Raw genomic sequence first — 17,194 nt, forward strand, 5'->3', positions numbered from 1 at the left:
GGGTGAAGCAAGGGCGCAGAATCGCCAAATTAGTTTTTCATAGGAGTGCGCCGTGCGACGTTTCGTTAACTATTTACTTGCAATCAATCAAATTCACTAGTTTTCTTGTTAATTTTTAGCATCTCTGCTTATTCTGCCAGTTCCAAGTTCCGAGTCCGACAGTGTTAAAAAATAATTTATACGATTATGCGCATATTAATCTAAATATATAATAAAAAATTTTAGGTTCTCTTAGCTGCTCAACTCTATAAGAACGTCAATTCAAATTTTGGGGACTGGGGAAAGTGTGCGCGGGTAAGTGTGCGTATAGATTCATTATATGGGCATTTGTTCAGCGAGGAATAAATGATGACATTGTTGATTTGCTTGGTTAAGACTCGATCAATATTGTCCTATTTGTCCAGAAAAATATGAAGAGCCACCAACAGGGGAATCTATCAAGTGTTGTGTTCACCATGAATGGTGGCACGAACAATAATGCAGTGCTTGTAAAAAGGCGCTTCTGTATTGACAATAAACAGCATTTCTCTAATATTATAACATTTTGATGACATTATTTTGTAATTTGTTTTGATTGTGTGTTTCACTAAGCACTGCGTTCACTTACCCCGTGAGGGTGCGCACACTTACCCGCAATACGGGGCATGTGAACGCACTCTCACTTTCACCATTAAATTTCTTTTTGCGGAAAGAAAACATTTTTGTTTGTTTGCTTTTTGATGTTTTTTTATAGATTAGAAAATTCTCTATCTTATGAATATGTTTTAATTTTCCTAACTTCAACATTTGAAACAGGGTACGGCTTGAAAGACAAAAGTGCGCACAGTTGCCCCGAATGACTCTACTTGTTGACTTAATTTTGAATTGTGTTATTTTTCAGGATCATTTACAATGACACGTGCCAAAAAATCCAATAGAAATAGATCACTACGAAACCATTTTTCTACTAGACTTCAGAATATTTCGACTCAAATCCCTGCCTGTAGATTATCCAGAACAGCTCCTCTCAATAGTAAACAGAATTGTGCATCTTTATCTGTATTATCTTACAAAGATTCACAATTCTATCAACTATAGAGAGGAATGAGAGGATACAAACCACTTAAGTATTGTCTATAGCAACCTAACGAAAAAGATTGTATTACGAAATGGATTAATTCATTTCAGAATTCTGTTTCCCTTATTCTTTGTACGTTTGTGTTGGTCTACTTCTGTGGGGTTGTCTAGGTATTACTGCTCCAACTGTATATTGGCTGGCTGAATGTTCGTTGACTGAAGACAAATGTGTCATCGGACTGTCGACTTCTTCGCAACCAGGTGTTTGTCAATAATAATTGTTGATGGATAAAATTTGATTCAATTCAAAAGGATTATGCACGTTTCAGTCTCTCATCTCGACTCCTAATTACTTCATTCGATATGACTATGTTTTCAAATTTGTATAATAAGGTATTGTCTTTGTATTGTTGACTGTTGTTATTCATGTTTTACATTACATAAATTCATTACAGCCTCGATCAAGGAACTAATTGTTCCGAAACGTCGGCGAAATTATAGTTATCTAATTATTGTCCAATTACCTGTGATAAGTCTCAATTCGTAAAAAATATTTCTGATCTCCATATCACTCTATCTAAAATATTATTTCGTGTAATATACGTACTCTTATTAAGAGAAATCTGTTTCGGCGATTTTAGGTTTTGCTGATGAAACAAATATTTCACAAAAGCATCCTGGAAAAAACGTTTCCTCATAGTTTTCCCCGAAATTCACTCGTGTCCTAAAAGGTGAAATAGCTGCATAATGAACACGTTACATGTTTATTCCTCTTTCGAAATGGCTCGAAAATGAGCAAATTACAACGATGTTTCCAGCTTTACGGCTACTTTATAAACTAGATTTTCCATTTAGATTTCCAAATCTAAACGATCGTGCGACTAACCAATGAAAGTTCCGCATGAGTTGGACTCTGATGAGGATACTATATTGTAGGTATTTTACGGCGATGTGCGGCAGAATACCTAGTGTAATTCTCGCCTAAATACCAATTCACTTTGCCGCTTCGATGCATAAAATTTTCAATATCCTGTATCAGAATTAGTTTGCAATATGGATAACGATAATAAAGCTACAACACGGATTTTCTGTGACCTAATTCCTGCCCCGTTAGAAAAATAAACACGGTGAATTTGCTGGAAAAACCTCGGTGTATGGCAAAATCAGTTTGGAGTTTTATTACGGCGCTGTCATAATTTCTATGTCATTTTATATTTATATCGGGTCATCTGATGCCTAGATGTCAGCAGGGAAAATATTTACACGTTGTGTAATTCGATTTGATGCGAACCATCGTTTTTAATGGGGGCTCGTCTGATCGGATGCGTGGACAAGAATTAATTACAGCCATGAATGCACACTAATCGATTTAACTACACGTACACTAAAATGCTCGTATTTTTTTATCATCGACCTATCGTAACTTATTCGTGTTATCTTCTTATAACGCTAAATTCAATAGAGATTGAAGAGAAGTTCATACCACGGGACTTTCTCCCCGTCCGTATTAGCCCTTAGGGGGGAAAGACTACCAGAATGTGGGATGCTGCCATTACAATTGAACCATCCGCAGAAGTTGCGAATATTACAATAATAATAAATCTATTGATCCTTTGGGACAAGTACATGTACCTATAGGACAGGTCAGATAAACAAGAAAAAAAAATATATGCAATATACAAAAACAATCTGAAGGACAACAAGTGAATCATAAAAATAATCGGCAACAGTTTAATAACAATTCTGCACTAATTTAGCCTTTATTATCTTTTTGAATTCTTTAAGTTTGAGAGACTTAGCACATTTAGGCAGATGATAAAAGAGTTTGATACACTGATAAGTAGGCGAATATTCAAATTTAGCCTTATTGTGTTTGGGGATATGGAGCAAATCCTCATTTCTTGTACTATATCTATGAAAACTTGAGAGTTTTGTAAATTTGCTTTCGTTCTCCCTAACATATACCAAGCATTTATAGCTTCATATAAATGGATGCCACTGTTAGAATACCATTTTCTTTGACAGTGGGACGACAAGAGGACAGAAAAACCCGTGCTTATCCACAGTGAAATTTTTCTTGTCGACATCCCACTCTTCCTGAAAGTAATGGTTTTTCACATAAAAATCTAGAATTTCCGGTGATAGAAAGTTTTTCAACTTTTTAGTGATACAATCTTCTTGAAATCACTTTGTAACGGTAATCACTTACAAGGGGAGTTTAGCCATTAGGGAAACCAAACGGCGCATTCGGACTCCGAAATCTACACTGAAAATTTCAAGTTTCTAGCTCTAGTTATTCGGAAGATAGAGAGAGTGCAGGTGTTCTTTTTCGATGAGTCAAACATCATTTGGGGACCATAGTTGGGGAGTCGACTATGCTAAATCGGAATTTACTCGAGCGTCGTGGATACCTAGTGGATTTTGAAGATTAGATGGTAAAAAGAAAAAAAAAATATGATGTTACGGTTTGTTTGTTGTTATTACTTAACCTCACTTTTAATACTTCTAAAATGTAAAAATACCAGAATTTGCATTCCTAATCAATGATAATTTCAGCTGGCCTGATGATGGTTCCACTGTAAACCGAAATCGATCGCCGAAGTATAAATATATAAATCATATAGTGTGTTTTTCCACCCATCCTTTAAATACCATACACACTGATGGAAAAATTTATTAGTAAAATGATGTTACACTTTCAGCGCTGGGAACAGTGTCTGCAGGTTCTCAAAGATGTAAAAAAAAATCGTCAGGTGTACAAACTCGAGCGTGTCAGATTGAGATACTGTATATGCCCTACGTGTCTCTGATAATAAATTCATGTTAATCTGACAGTTTGCGTACGGAAGAGTTGAAAATGGTGAAATAATTTCTTTTTCGAGCGTGTCAGAGTTTTAGAGGATATGTTAATTGGATCCAAAGGAAGCTACTTTTAAAAAGACTGACAATTCGGACGTGACCCAAGGTCACAGAGGTCCTTTGAAAACGCAAAAAAAATCGTTACTTGTACATACTCTAGCGTGTCAGATTTTTTTACAGATGGTCAGTGTTGCAGACGTGTTGACCCATTAATCTGACACTAATCAGGGGGGTTTTTTTTTGACAGTTCGAAGATGGTAACAAAGAACTTTTTTGAAATATCTCCCTTTCTATACCTCTAATCGTTTCATCATACAACTTTTGCTTGAAGCAATTTTACATACTCTTAACAGTTTTTGAGTTAGAGGGCGATAAGGGCGAGGAGCTTAGTCACACATGCGAAAGGCCTAGGTCAGTGTAGAAACCTAGTATAATGTACAGGGTGGGCAAATTTCGATGTTTTAGCACTACAGTTTTTAAACCAGAGGAGATACACAAAATCTGATACCCCATTCTCGTTCTCTTTTTCTGAGAAACTAACAATAGTAGTAGTCATTTTTGGCCACTTTCTTTTGTTTTCGAGTTATAAGCAAAAATTGGAAAAATGGCCATATGGAAATGAATTTATATCTCCGCTAATACTGATAATAGAGCTCTGAAATTGAATCATTATATAGGCACTTTTTTACGTAGAATCCAGTGGCGTGCTCGCCTTTTTAGCAGGATTTTTCAATTACGAAGCTATGACCCAAAGTTATGTTTTTTTTAAATGGGAACAATAGATTTCTGTGCAATTTTTTGAAAGCTTAATTTTTACTGATTTCAAAAATATATAACATCATATAGTTTGTATCAATATAAATAATAGGCGAGCACGCTACTGGATTCTACGTAAAAACTGCCTATATAATGTTTCAATTTCAGAGCTCTATCATCAGTATTAGCGGAGATATAAATTTATTTCGATATCACCATTTTTCCAATTTTTGCTTATAACTCGAAAACAAAAGAAAGTGGCCAAAAATCACTACTAATATTGTTTCTAAGAAATAAAGAACGAGAATGGGGTATCAGATTTTGTCTTTCTCCTCTTGTTTGGAAGCTGTAGTGCTAAAACATCGAAATTTGCCCACCCTGTACATTCATCGCTATATATCTCAAAAACGTCCAAATGTAGAAAGAATAGCTTCGGACAAAATTTTTGGAAAATGTTATGCTTTACTATAATGAATGTGAAAACAATTTGAAGACCAGAAGAGGAGATAATAAAAAAAACTGATTTTTGAGATCTTTCGGCTAGCTGAAACTGTCAGATTATATTTTTTCCATTATTTTTGAAACATTAGCTTCAAAAGGAAAAAAAAGCCACCTCGCTTCTCGGGAATGTACACGTTTTTTTCTGCAAGTTTGGCGCTCTCCCACACATTTTCGTTATGCTTAATTTGTCAGATTAAGAGAATATATACTTGTCAACATGTACCTAATTTACCACATATATCTTAATCTGAAAAGCTCGAGTATGTACAATGATCGTTTTTTTTAGTATTCTGATAGGCTGTCCTAGACAATTCCCCTTATACACAGGTCTAATTTTTGGTAGAACTACTCTACAGGGTCCAAGGTGTCTCCCCTTACATTAATATGACATGTCGAGTAAATCCCGAATTTCCCTGGTGGACTACCCAACTACCACTTTAGATTCAAAATTCGGAAGCATACATATTGCAGCAGAATGATAACCCTCTAGTTCAGGAACAAGCCAGCAAAATACATAGAAATGAGTTTCTAGCAACATAAGCGGAAAAGGAAAGAATTCTTTCCTATTTCGTTGATTCTTTGTTCTGTTCACAATTTTCTTGGAAAAACTAAATGAGAAAGTGCGAGCTCCCAATTGTATTGGGACCAGTTGAATCTTATCAACGCCTTCGGCCATTCGGATTAAAAAAAAACCTTTCAAGGTCATGAGATGGCGCGTTAAGTCACCTTGACAGGTTATTCACGCGCGATTTCATCAAGAATGTCTAGTTATTTTGCTACACAATGTAGTCAGGGGTATAATTGCTCACACTCCCCATTCGTCCTTGCATAGCCATAGCTCAAAAACTTGGGCGTAGTTTCGATCCACCTTAATGACTTTCGGATGAGAATTCAAATGAGAATCCACTGGAGACGAAATTAAAACGATCATAAATCAAGAAGAAAATTCACTTCTGTGTTCTCTCGACCTGGTTTTGCCCGCCGAATTTCTCTTCTAACAGACGGCATTTCGGCGAGGTTAAGTTCTCTTAAAGGGGCAAGATGTATGTATGCACTTCATCACATCCTCGCCAACTGGAATTCTTGGAGATCCCAGATACATTTTTCATCGTTGGCGATGGTAGGAAACTGGTTCTTGTGAAGGGGTTTTTCTCTCGACAAGAAACTAGTGGGGTCAACAGTTCAATTAAGATCAAACCATTTTGAATCCTTGATATAAGAACCATACCCATTTATCAACAGAATTCTGCCAATGAAACCTTCTTAGACTAGAGAATTCTAATGTTATTTTACCATCAAAGTACGATGACGATGTTCAAGAAGCTAAATATAGTTCATTACTAAGTTATACTTCAGCATGAACAGTTTTTATATAAGCAGTAGAAAAAATAAGTGAATATGCATTGTTTGGCAAAATTTTACTCATTACATTAGCTGACCAGTCGATGCAAAATGGCGAATGCGTCGGGAAACCTAACAAACTACTAACGAAAGTATATTTCTTTCCTGTGTAATGTAGTGGAAATGGGGAGGAGAATATACGAATCTGCATTGGAGCAATTCCCTACCGAGATCCGAAATCACTGGATATATGGGGTCACTCGTTTAATCTGCTATTATAAATTCTTTCCAGGTATGCAAATTCGAGTGATATTTCTTCCATATCGGATATTTCGGGGAATATACATTTAGGTATCCTCTTGAAGCCGATTTTATGGGGATGTAGATGAATATTTCGAAATAATTTTTTATTGTCATGAATAAACGTGGGAGTTATAATAGTGTATTGATAACTCAGATAACTGTATGAAGCAATCTCTACGATTTATTCATTTTTGCAGTTTATTATATTGAATTGATGTGGCTGATACTTGATGAAAATCCTGAACTGAATAAGGTATATAATTTTCACTTTTGTGGGCTCTGTGGAGTACTCCTACCAAAAATAGTATTATATATAGGGAGAATTGACTCGGAGATCCTGTCACAATAGTAAAAAAACATCATTGTGCATACCGGAGCGGGTCAGATTAAGATATATGTGTTTAATTACATGTTGAAAAGTATATATTATTCCACCAATGTGACAATTTAGGAGTGACGAATAGGTGTGGGAAGGCGCCAAACTTGGAAAAACAGGGTGGGCAAATTTCGATGTTTTAGCGCTACAGTTTTTAAACCAGAGGAGATAGACAAAATCTGATTCTCCATTATCTTTCTCTATTTCTGAGAAACTAACAATAGTAGTAGTCATTTTTGGCCACTTTCTTTTGTTTTCGAGTTATAAGCAATACTAATACTGATGATAGAGCTCTGAAATTAAAACATTATAGATTCACTATTTAACGTAGAATCCAGTGGCGTGCTCGCCTTTTTAGCAGGATTTTTAATTACGAAGCTATGACTCAAAAGTTATGTTTTTTTTAAATGGGAACACTATAGATTTCTGTGCAATTTTTTGAAAGCTTGATCTTAACTGATTTCAAAAATATATGATATCATATGATTTGTATCAATATAAATATTAGAAAATGGTAAAAAACTTTTTTCCTTAATATTTCAACTTTTGATGAGCATAGAAAAATATAGCATCGTATGACTACCAGTGCCTCCTTCTATTAGTCCTTTCATTATTATAAAAATTTATGAAATATAATATCTTGATTCAAATTCTGTGAAAATTGGTAAAAAGCATAGAAAGAATGACATTGCCGGAAGAAGACTGCTCTTGTTATAGGAAGCTCTATTTTTCTGTGGTCGTCAAAACTTGAAACCATAGAAATATTGGGAAAAAAAGGTGTTTGACCATTTTATATCATTTATATTGATACAAACTATATGATGTTATATATTTTTTTTGAAATCAGTAAAAATTGAGCTTTAGAAAAATTGCACACGAATCTAATGTTCCCATTTAAAAAAACATAACTTTGGGTCATAGCTTCGTAATAATTGAAAATCCTCCTAAAAAGGCGAGCACGCCACTGGATTCTACGCAAAAAAGTGACTATAATGTTTTAATTTCTGAGCCCTATCATCAGTATTAGCGGAGATATAAATTTATTTCATATCGCCTTTATTCCAATTTTCGCTTATAACTCGTAAACAAAAGAAAGGCTAAAAATGACTACTTCTATTGTTAATTTCTCAGAAAAAGAGAACTAGAATGGGGTATCAGATTTTTTCTATCTCCTCTGGTTTAAAAGCTGTGGTGCTAAAACATCGAAATTTGCCCACCCTGTACATTCTCCAACGCAGTGGCTATTTTTCTTATTTCGAAGCTAATTGTAATGTCTTTGGACTAGTTTAGAAAGATACTCTTTCGTTTTAAACGTTTATTTCCAAATCTGGACACATATTGAAATTAAATCGCATTCCACAAAATGAAAGGTAGCTCACATATGTTCTAACAATAATGGGCATGTGCAACCCCACCAATGAATTTCAATATTTCCCCAATATATTACACTCTTCCCCCTTTTACATATCAAATACAATTCAACTAGAAAATTTCAACAATTTATAAACAAATACACCACATAATACTAAAATTTATAATGAACTTTTTTGTTTACATTTCTTTCGCTACGTCTAATTGTGTCTCGATGCGGCTCTTTTTCAGGAGAAGAAACATTTGATGAAGGTTGTTGTTCGCTATCTAAGTTGCAATTCAATGAATTTTCATCAATCTCCTGAGAGTCACTCTGGTCATCACCAGCATCTATGTCTACATTGTCATTATTTCTATTTACAGAGAAATTGAAATCTATAATTTGATTTATGTGCCTGCGCCAAGTTTTTTCCAGCGAAGGAATAAAGATAAGATATGATTTCGAACCAATTTTTTTCTTGATTATACCTTTAATCCAACGTGGTTTATTCTGAAGTCTGTAGTCCCTAACTGCTACAGTCTCACCGGATTTATACTCTCTCATATTCCTCCCTCTATAATACTCAATTTGTTTATTTTGCTCGGCTTTAACTTTACTCATTATACACTCAACAATATCATCTTTTGTATCTACATCAAATTTATCATTTTTGTGAATGAAATCAAGTGCAGATCTGGGAATTCTATTTAACATCAATTTTGCAGGAGCCACCCCTGTTGTACAGTGTGGAGCAATTCGATAAGAAAACAAAAAATTGCTCAGAACCAATTTCAATTTCTGACAATCATCGCTTTTCAATACTTTATAAATACTATTTTTTATAGTTTTTACTGAATTCTCGGCTTGACCATTAGACTCAGGATAAAAAGGAGCGATTTCTTTAAATTGAATGGAGTTTTTACTCAAAAATGATTGGAATTCATCAGACTTGAAGTTTTTTGCGTTATCTGATACTAATATGTTCGGTAAGCCAAATCTGGCAAAAATTTCACGTAAGGCATTGATGGTCGTACTTGAAGAATTATTTGAAGTTATGATTGCTTCTGGCCATTTACTATATGCATCTACTACTATCAAAATATAATATTTTTGAAAAATTGGAACAGCATAGTCCACATGAACACGATACCATGGTTTCTTTGGATATTCCCAGGTCTGTAATTGAACTTTTGAGGGGGAATTTCTTACAGCTAAACAGTTTACACAACTTTTAATCACATTTTCAATTTCAAAGTTTATATTAGGCCACCATACATAAGAACGAGCTAAACTCTTAGTTTTAACCATTCCCAAATGTGTCCCGTGAAGAATGTTCAGGAATTTCTTTCTGAGAGACAAGGGAATGACAACTTTATGACCCAATAATAAACATCCTTCATCAATACTCAATTCATTTTTATATTGCAAATAGGGTTTCAACTGGGGAGTAACTGATCTTGGCCAACCCTGTCTTACATATGCACAGACCTCCCTAATTTCTCTATCTCTACCCGACTCTTCTTTAATTTCTTGCCAACTTATAGGTATGTCCTTGTTAGAAGCAATAAAATTTACGTATGGATTCTCATAATTCGATTCGTTAATTTGGTCGTTTAACGGTAATCTTGACAAAAAATCTGCCTGATTATTGGCCGATTTGATGTATTCAATTTCATAATTGTAACTAGAGAGAAATAAAGCCCAACGTTGTAGTCGATGTGCAGCTAATATAGGTAAGTTTTTTTTATTACCAAATAAAGTCAATAGGCATTTGGCATCCGTTTTGATTAAGAACTTTCTGCCATATAAGTACTGAAAAAATTTTTTTTACGCCTGCTATGATGGCCAAAGCCTCCTTTTCTACTTGTGAGTAATTTTGTTGACTTTTGGTTAAGGTCTGAGAAGAATATGCTATAGGACGCTCATCATTTTTACCGTAGCGATGTGCAATAACAGCTCCAATACCATAAAATGAACTGTCTACGGTTAATACTATTGGCAAGTTTGGATCATAATGGACTAAAACTGGAAATGATGCTAAAATCTCCTTAACTTCCCTGAAAGCAACATCACATTTCCGACACCACTTGAATTGTACATTTTTCTTTAACAAATTATGCAAAGGTTGTAAAAGAATTGATGAGTTCCTTATAAATCTATTATAAAAATTTACCAATCCTAAAAAAGATTTCAGTTGAGTCACGTTCCTAGGCGCTTCTGCTTTTACAATTGCATCTACCTTATCTTCACATGCGTTTAATCCCTCTTTATCAATTCTATACCCTAAGTAAGTCACCGAATCCTTAAAAAAATCACATTTATTCATTGAAATCGTGAAACCACTATCGTTCAACCTTTTCAAAACTTCTCTAACACGGTTCATATGCTCAATTTCATCTTTCCCTGTGATTAATATGTCATCGATGAACACTACTACCCCATCTAATCCCGCAAACAATTTTTCCATTATTTTTTGAAAAAGAGCTGGGGCACTATTTATACCAAAAGGTAGACGTTTATAAGCAAATAAACCCTTATGAGTACTAATTGTAGTTAACAACACAGAATCATCATCGAGCTCGACTTGTTGGTAAGCATTAGTCAAATCGATTTTAGTGAAATGAATACCGCCTTGTAACTTATGAAACAAGTCTTCTATCAATGGTAATGGATATCTATCCACATGTAAGACAGGATTGAGAGTGATTTTATAGTCACCACATATTCTGATACCTCCGCAGTTTTTTACCACTGGAACAATTGGAGTTCCCCATTGGCTGAATGACACCGGGATCAAAATGCCCTTATTCACCAGTCTCTCCAACTCCCGCTCGACACCCTCACGCAACGCAAATGGTAATGGTCGACATTTGAAAAATTTAGGCTTCCAACCATTTATTAACTCCAGATGTATGGTACCTCTCGTATAACGTCCTAAACAGGGAGAAAAAACATTAGGAAAATCGTGTATCAGTTTTTCTTTAAATCTATCTAAACGACTATTCATTCCATCAATGTGATAAATCGATAGTTCGAACAAATTAAAAAAATCTCTACCTAACAAAGGTGGTCCACCCTTTTCGATGACATATAATTCAATTTCTTTTGTTGAAGTTTTGTAACAAATGTTTACTCTAATGTAACCCCTAGGTCTGATTATTGAACCATCATAACTCAACAATGATTTTTCAGACTTATATATAACAAATTCCGATAAATATTTTTTCCAAAAATCATATGAGACAACTGAAACTGACGCCCCTGTATCTAATTCAAATGCGAAATCCTTATGGTTAATTGAAACATTTAACCTGATAGCGTCAAATTTCTTAGTATTATTTTCGGATTTTAACGTGAAAAGTGTATTTTATGCTTCATCCAACTCATCATCCATAGATTTATCCCCTAGTTCCTCTAAATAATTATTTCTCTTATTTATTTCACACATTTTTGCCAAATGACCCAATTTTTTACAAATGTGACATGCATAGTTTTTAAAACGACACTTATCTTGTCTATGGTTCGTCCCTCCACAAATTTGACACGTGATGGTGGGAGTCCCCCCTCTGGCTGAATAAGATGACCGCGTCTTCTGCTCTCTTCCATCCTCGTGCATCTGGTTTCTTATCGGCTTAGTGGATCGGTGTTGATTACGTTGATTTTTCATCTGGTGAAAAAAAACTTCTTCCTTGAACGACTCACTTTTTGTCCCTGTTTTTCCTATGTGACTGTTTGCTATTTGAATAATTTTGTCGAATTCGACTGTCGGATCCTCTTCAAAAATTTTCTCCATAATTCGGGTATCATCTAGGCCCATAATGAATTTATCTCGCAAAACGACATTTAATTCATTTCCAAAAGTACAATGCGTGGCTAACGATCTTACTCTTGCTGCCCACTGTTGTATAGATTCCTCTCTACTTTTCACGGCGTTATAGAATTTGTATCTAGCCGCGAAAGGTCGAATGATTTGCTGGAAATGTTTGTCGAGGATGATCACCAAATCGTCGTACTTCTTTTCCTCCGGGGGTTTTGGAATGCAAAGACTGAAAATCAATCTGTATGCCTCCTCGTCACACGCGTTCAGCAGGATAGCTTTCTTCATATTTTCGTCTTCGATTTTATTCGCTATGAAGTATTGTTCCAAACGAGGTTTGAATATATTCCAATCAGAATCTTCCAGACGAAATTCTCGAACTTTCCCAAGAAATGACGCCATCCTGGTCACGATCACTTTTCAGAAGGCACTAACTAATTCGATAGTAGTTATCTTTTTATCCTCGTCGCCAAGTTGTAATGTCTTTGGACTAGTTTAGAAAGATACTCTTTCGTTTTAAACGTTTATTTCCAAATCTAGACACATATTGAAATTAAATCGCATTCCACAAAATGAAAGGTAGCTCACATAGAGTCATTCGGGGCAACTGTGCGCACTTTTGCCTTTCAAGCCATACCCTGTTTCAAATGTTGAAGCTAGGAAAATTAAAACATATTCATAAGATAGAGAATTTTCTAATCTATAAAAAAATATCAAAAAGCCAACAAACAAAAACGTTTTCTTTCCGCAAAAAGAAATTTAATGGTGAAAGTCGGAGTGCGTTCACATGCCCCGTATTGCGGGTAAGTGTGCGCACCCTCACGGGGTAAGTGAACGCAGTGCTCAGTGAACACAATCAAAACAATTTTCAAAATAATGTCATCAAAATGTTACAATATTAGAGAAATGCTGTTTATTGTCCATGCAGAAGCACCTTTTTACAAGCAGTGCATTATTGTTCGTGCCACAATTCCTGGTGAACACAACACAACACCCCTGTTGGTGGCTCTTCATATTTTTCCGAACAAATAGGACAATATTGATCGAGTCTTAACCAAGAAAATCAACAATGTCATCATTTATTCCTCACTGAACTAATGCCCATATAATGAATCTATGCGCACACTTACCCGCGCACACTTTCCCCAGTAAGCAAAAATTTGAATTGACGTTCTTATAGAATTGAGCAGCTAAGAGAACCTAAAATTTTTTATTATATATTTAGATTAATATGCCCATGATCGAATAAAATATTGTTTAAGACTGTCGGACTCGGAACTTGGACCTTGGAGAATTTGCAGAGATGCTGAAAATTAACAAGAAAACTAGTGAATTTAATTGATTGCAAATAAAAAGTTAACGAAACGTCGCACGGCGCACTCCTATGAAAAACTAATTTGGGGATTCTGCGCCCTTGCTTCACTCAAATGAACCCCTCTTTCATACATTGCATAGTCGAGATATACGCACTGCGCACACTTACCCACTGCGCTCAGTTACCCCGAATGACTCTATGTTCTAACAATAATGGGCATGTGCAACCCCACCAATGAATTTCAATATTTCCCCAATATATTACACTAATGATTCAAGAATAAAGGAAAAAATATAATTTGACAGTTTCAGCAAGCAGAAACAATAAGAATAGGCCATAAAGATCAAGAACAGTTTTTTTTTAATTATCTGCTCACCTAGGCTTCAAATCGTCTTTGTATTCATTATAAAAGTTGTAGAGCATAACATTTTCTATAAATTTCGACCGAAGCTATTTTTTTTACGTTCAAACGTTACTGAGATATGTGGCGATGAAAAATCTATACAAGTATGTGCACGATGCTTCTAAACTGCATACATCAAAGTACCTTCTTTTCTTTTAATCATCTCATCTTGAAAATCCACTAGGTCTCCACGACGCTTGAGTAAATCCCGATTTAGCATCGTCGGCTCCCCAATTATTATGCTTTCAGATGAAATTGAGAATTATAGCACATGAAAAGTTTTTTGCAATGATGAATTCCATCGATTGTAGTTTCATTTGTTGGAATATCAATTTGTAAATAAATGAAAAATAAATTTGACATATTTCAATACAAAATTTGGGTTTGGTGATTACCCGCTTCTGAATCACCTGAAATCCTATATGACCACATATCGATTTCGCTAGTGAAGGGCTCTGTAGGTCCAAAACTGAGTGCGTTGACCCTGAATAATTTGCTTTATTGAAGCCAAAGAATTCATTTCGCATAAAAACTTCATTATTGTGTAGCTCGGAACTCAATCAATATGAGTCGACTTATTAGGTTCCAAGTTTTAATTATCCCCGAACAAAGGCACTTGTTTCAATTCTCACGATATATAGATTTAATCGATTACTAATGAACGAAGTTGACAAAGAGGTTAGTTCGATAAAATAACTGACATTGTATGTACATAAATAATAGACACCTCGCCCTGGAAACAATCACCATTAAAATGAGATATCTTCATAAATATTTGCAGAGCGTTCTTCACAGCGACATATTTTTGATGAGGTATACACTCGTCTTTGTCACCTTCATTCGCGACTAATTACTCATTGTTTATGATGAATAATAATGGGAGCATTAATCAAGGACGATAATATCCACTTTAAATTACCTAGCTCGCTTCACACGTGCTACGGGTACCGGGTAGGTATGTGAAGTTGATTTAAGGTTTCGTAGTTCAACCCCTTCTGAGACAAGGAAGTATGAGGGGGTGAAAGGGTAGCGGAGGATAGTTTTTTCATGGGATTACGAGGACCACAGCTAGGCAGGCGTTACGTGATGGTCCCTCTGCATCGTGATTAATGAATGTGTTAATTAACAGGGTCTTAGGGTGTACATCTTCACGAGGGAGTGGGAACAATGCTGATATTTCATCGGTATTTAGTTATTCCGAGAGCTGAGCTGAAATTTCACCCCATATAACGAGCCATTTTTTTTATCAGGATATAGAATCCCGAAATCAAATGAATCGAACCATTATGAACTGCATTTTATTTCTCCGTGATTAAATATTTTTGGCAATAGCCGTGCTCCTATATCCAATGAAACGCCAATTATGTATTAGGGGCGTTTTCGAAGGTGATCTTTTTTATTGACACAAGGTGAAGTCATAAAAATAAACTATTTCACCAAAAATTAATGTATAAAAAAATCAAGATGGCGGGGTATCATCCCAACAAGTACATTGCGATTCCATAAAATTTCAAGTTCGGATATGGCAGACGACCGTAAAACAACGACGACGTGAAAACAGATGAATTATGAGTTCGCAGTCAGTCATTATTACAGTAACTTCATGTACAGGGTGGGCAAAATTCGATGCGATTGAAAGACAGCTCTGTAACCGTGAAAGCTAGGGAAAAATGGATGGCACGTTTCCGACTCGATTTTCAAAAGATTGTTAAAGGCCAAAACCGCATCCCTCTATCGTTTTTTGTTTTCAAGTTATAAGTGAAAACTCATTTCTCGGCTCTCCGTACTGGTGCCTTCATTTCACAAATCATTAGTAATATCGAAAAACAAATGTTACATTCTACAGACACCTTTTCATGTAGAATGCATTGGCCAAGTCAAAGATTTCTTTCGTCCGCCACTTCAATGATATGGTGGTAACTGTGATTTTTTTAAATATAAACTCTTTGTTATTTTACAAGTTCCAGTCCCGTATTGTTCTTTCAATAAAAAAAAACTCAAGAACTAGTTCGGTCAAATTAGCAGTTCATTTTCATTGATAATATGATAATGAACTTTATGCTCTTATGTTGTGTCAGGTTGTGAAAGATTTTGGAGATCATTTTCATTCCGGATATTCGAGAAGATTCTCGGGCAATGAGGAAATCATGAGAATTTCCATGACTATTTCATATTTACCAATTAACTAGTAGTCTCTCATATTAGTAATAATAATGAGGTTCATTCTTTGAAATTTACAAGTTTGTTACAATTTTAATATCTGAATAATAAACCTATATAAGGAAATCCACTGAAGGCAAAGCCTGTGTCATTTAATAATAACCTGGCACAATTTAGGAGCATAAAGTTCATTATCATATCATCAATGAAATGACCTGCCAGTTTTTGAGTTTTTTTATTCGAAGAACAATCAGAGACACGACGTATGTTATATATTCTGAATCAGAAAAAAATATGGGACTGCAATATGTAAACATAACACATTTATGTAACTTACTGAAATGATGTAGGTGTCATTTTGTAGCCAATATACTTGCGTGTTGTTCATTGAAAAAAATTATACTTCAATGTGCTAGTTTTTGTACTATTACTGACATTCTAAAAAATTCAGTAAATTTTTTGACTAAATTTATTTAAAAGAATTCTTTTATGATAATTTCAAATTAAATGTTTTCATATTGTACTATTTTAACAAAAGGTGGTAGTATTCTCTCAAAAAACATTTTTTTCACATCTGTAGGACCTTTATGTCCAAAGAAATCGATATTATTCGAAAGGGTCAACTAATTTAATTTAAAATGGCAACTATTTCTAAAATAGGGGAGGTAAACAACTTCAATGTGGATATTTCTGTCGATAAAATTAGGTATATTTGATGCCCTTAAATTATCTCTAAGTCATGCCCAGACACACTGTATATCGACATATTGCAGTCATTCTACTAGCAGACATTGGAATAACCTTTTTTGCTCCCTTTCATCAGAAATGCATACCATTGCATGACTGAAATAATACAATTTCTTCTGTTTACCCGGTGTTTGAAAATGATACATATTATCCAGCTCGAGGCAGGTATTTATTTTGTAGAAATTGATTTGATGTATTACTCATATCGA

At 34.9% G+C, this 17,194-nt stretch overlaps 1 protein-coding gene across 2 annotated transcripts in view; it reads right to left on the bottom strand.

The window, feature by feature from the left end:
- Positions 1–17,194, bottom strand: part of LOC123308467 (lachesin) — a 422,460-nt gene that overhangs the window by 23,864 nt on the left and 381,402 nt on the right. The gene's annotated exons all lie outside the window — the stretch shown is intronic.

Source organism: Coccinella septempunctata, chromosome 2 (assembly GCF_907165205.1).
Source record: "Coccinella septempunctata chromosome 2, icCocSept1.1, whole genome shotgun sequence".
In the NCBI taxonomy this organism is placed as follows: domain Eukaryota; kingdom Metazoa; phylum Arthropoda; class Insecta; order Coleoptera; family Coccinellidae; genus Coccinella; species Coccinella septempunctata.